The sequence below is a fragment of the Meriones unguiculatus genome, chromosome 6 (assembly GCF_030254825.1).
Source record: "Meriones unguiculatus strain TT.TT164.6M chromosome 6, Bangor_MerUng_6.1, whole genome shotgun sequence".
Classification (NCBI taxonomy): domain Eukaryota; kingdom Metazoa; phylum Chordata; class Mammalia; order Rodentia; family Muridae; genus Meriones; species Meriones unguiculatus.
In genome coordinates this window covers 100,863,315-100,867,416 of record NC_083354.1, presented here as the reverse complement: position 1 = coordinate 100,867,416, position 4,102 = coordinate 100,863,315, and positions in this window count along the sequence as shown.

The window sequence follows — 4,102 nt, the reverse complement described above, 5'->3', positions numbered from 1 at the left end:
TTTTGGCAATAATTATTCTTTAAATGAAAATAACTTCCAAAGTTAGGTGTAATGCATGCCATATCACAGACCGTAAAATGACAAATACCACGATGCAAGATGTTCTGGTGTTCTCTCTGCTCATTTGAGCAACCACAGGCTTGAAATAGGAGTCCTGGTTTCAGTGTGGGCTCCGCTCTGCACTGGAGTAGGGGTCTCTGGGCCCCGTTCTGTACTGGCAAGGGGTCTCTGGGCCATTGTTCTGGATTTGGAAGTCTAAGTGTTGGGCTGGATGATCCCAGGGTTTCCATTCTGCCACACGTGTTTGGCATTGGCTGTTTCTCTTGGCATTCTTCCTGCCCTGCAGAGCACACATACCAAATTCTCCTCATTCTTTAAATTCTGACTAAAATATTCCATCTTGGGTAGCTTTCTTGCTTTATTTTATATATTTATTTATTTATTTATTTATTCATTTATTTATTTATTTTTCATTTCTTGGACTAAACTAGATCTTCCTACTGTATTTTTTTTTTTTTTTTGTCACCCTGCTTACTCTCATGACATTTTTATGCTCTCTATCACACCCGTAACCGGAAAGCTTTCTCCTGTTGGGCTATGGTAAGGTGAGGAATGAGACTATATATCTTTCAGAGTCTTTGCAATCTCTCATGTACAGCAGGCCGTCTGTCAACATTTACTCACTGCACAGCAACTGATAGACCAACATGATTTACCTTCTGCCCTTAAACAATTGTAAGATTGGACCAGCATGTGAAGCACCATTATTGGACTAAAGCAACAGCGTTTAGACACTGAACTAAAGACAGCACTGGACAGTGATGCCTCGGAGAAGGGAGAATGCTGCAGAAACACTCCAGTGTCCTGGCTCACCAGAGGGGAACAGAGCCAGGTGGTCTTGGTGAGTTGATATTTTGGGAAGAGTCCTGGAAAAGAGACTGTTACAGAGATAGAAATGTATGTGTGAGAGCAGGAAGGTGTAAACTATAAACGTTTGAATATCCATCCCCCAAACTCATACTTGAAATCCCACCTTCAGGATGATGGGTTTAGGCGGTTGGGCTCTTTAGGACATGCTTAGATCCCAAGGGCAGGACCTAAGGGCGGGAACAGTGACCTCATAAGGTTTAAATCTGAAGGAACTTGTTCATGAGAGCTTCATCCGTGTAGAAGATGGCTAGATGGTGGTCGATGTCCCAGTGCACATCCTCACCAGCCCTGCTGCCTTGATCTTGGCCTTTGCTGCCTCCAGTCTGTGATGAGTGCATTCCTGATGTTCGTAAGTTTTAGGACAATGGCATGGCAGCCCAAACAGTCTACCAGAGATAAAACACATGAGCACAATGGTCCCTTCCAACCTGCTGAATGGATCTGTGAGCAAATATGAGGGAAGGACTAGCTAAGAGAACCACTGGACAAATGTAGACAGACTGTCTCCTGTGCCAGGAGTACTCTTCATTCCCATTTTCCAGAATGGAGAGACTTCTTAATTAGGGCAGTATCCGGTTGAATCCTCATGGCAGGAGGCCAAAGTACACCTATACTGAAAACCAAGAAGCCTAAAAATATCTAAGAAGCCTAAAAATCATCCTCAAAGCATCAAATGATTCTATATAACTAATTTTCATTCCATAAGAATATATCTAAACAGCTTAAGGAGCATAAAAAGCTAGCAATAACAAAATGACTTAGAAAACACCATGATACCCAATAGCACATTGGTATCAGATAAATGAAAAAAAAATCAGGAAATAAATGAAAGATAAGAAAAGAAAGGAAGAAAAGCAATAGGAACAGACTCAAACCCGCACGGATGACAGAAGACAAGAATATTGAAGCAGCTCTTACAGGCACGCATCCTATGATCTCTGCCGCTGCTCTCTCTGCCACTGCTCTCTGTGTGCTAGAATGACAGCAGAGTATACCTGGGGTAAGGAGAAGAATGGCAGGTGTCATTAAAAACAACACATCCTACAGCAGCTGGAGGGGGGGGCAGGGAGATTACCAATAAAGGTGTTAACAGCTCAGGTATTGCAGAAGAAAAGAGTTGTTTAATTGAAGACACTTAAACACTTAAGAGATATTACCACAAACACATAAGCAAAGAACAAAAAGAGATTGGGGCCAACCAGAAAGAACAGAGACAGAGGTGAGTTGTAGGATCATATTAAGCCACCCAGCAGTGGGAGTCCTAGCCGGGTGCCCATGGCCTGGCAGAGTGAGTTAGAGGGTACCAGGGGAAGAGAACCAGACAAAAACTTCTTGAGGAAATAATGACCAAACTTAAAATTTGGCAAAACAGTCAAGTTGTAGTTTAATAAGATTCAGCATAACTGTCAGTGCATTTTCTGGCGCTGTAACAATTCCTGAGACTAGATAAATCACAAAAGACTCAATTGACTCACAGTTCCGAGTCTGGAAAGTCCACATGGATGGTTCTGGCTCCCTGGGGGAGCATACTGTGTGGTAAGCAGAGTGTGCCTGAGTGGGACCCCTCTTCTTAGAAAGCCTCACGCCCACATCCTAACCACCTCCTACTGGTCCTAGCTCTGCATACTATTAGCATGTGAATCTGAGAATTGCCATGAACTTTTTTTTTATTTTTTAATTTTATTTTTTCTTATCAGTTACATTTTATTAACTCTGTATCCCAGCCGTGTCCCGATCCCTCATTCCCTCCCAGTCCCTCCCTCCCTCCCTCATCTCCACCGTGCCCCTTTCCATGTCCACTGATGGGGGGGGACCTCCTCCCCATTCATCTGATCCTGTTTTATCAGGTATCTTCAGGACTGGCTGCAAACCCCTCCTCTGTGGCCTAACAGGACTGCTCCTCCCTTGGGGGGTGGGGAGGCCAAAGAGCCAGTCATTGCCATGAACTTTTAAAGGACCCATTCAAACCACAGCAATAGCTCAAGCGGAAAGGTTGACAAAAGTTACTGTAGACATTTTTTAACGTGTTAAGCCTCATGTTCTCCTGTACATGTACCGCATGGAAGATCTGCGATGCTTTACCATCTCTCTGTCCTGGTTAAAACACCTGACTCACATGCCCGATAGTGCAAGCTTTGTGAGCCGGGGAGGGTCCTACAAAGTCCCCACCAGACCTGTGAAATAAGCTTGTTTAGAGTGGGTTTTGACTATGCTTAATCTTAGTTAATTTAATTAAAAACTGTTTCTCAATACATTTATTAGAATCATGGAAGTGTTCCAACAACTTGGTTTTGCCTTTTCCACTGTTAAATTTGGGAGGTCTATATTTGGGCCAGTATTTTCTCTCCGTCTCTGTCTCTCTGCCTCCCTCCCTTGTTCCCCCTTTGGTTTTGAGCCTATCTATATATCACACGAGTTCACTCTGCACCTCAGGCTGATCTTGAACCTCACTCCTCTTGCTTTAGCTCCCAAAGCTCTGGAATTATAGGCTGGCATCACTGTGACCAGTACTAGGCAAAACATTTATGGCAGAAATTTACGGCTAATCTGAGATGCACTGTAAGTGTACATTATGCATTGGATTTCAAACATTCATTCTATAAAGCTGTGAAATATTGCAATAGCTGTATGTTGACTGTATGTAGAAATATGATTTTAAATGCATTGCATTAAATGAAATACATTATTGGAAATTTATGCTGCCCATTTTTTTTCTTTTTCCTTTTTTAAAACATGTAGTTACTGAGAAATTTAAAACTATGAGGACGGTCTCATTACACTTCCATTGGTTAGTTTTGGGAAGACCAGCTCCCCCTATCATTGAGTGTTCAGGTAATGTATGGGTTGAGGCACTAAAATGCTGAAGTACAAAAAAGTGGCTTTTAAAAGTTTAAATGAAAAGTGTAATTAATAAAGAATTTTTAAAAAGTATAAATGATATCAGCCTGAAAAGAAGCAAAAATAGTTTTTGAAATGAATCCTAATGCTGCCCTGTATTGACAATATGGAGTGAAACAAATGAGGCATGGTAAAGGCACACTACGCCAGTTCTAAGGGCAGAGAGGTTCTGATTAGGCTACTGCGGCAAAGCATTCTCGGCCTAGAAAAACTCTCTTTGCCTTTGCACATTCTGGGACACTCACTAAAGCTATGCCTTGCCCTTGTCAGGGAT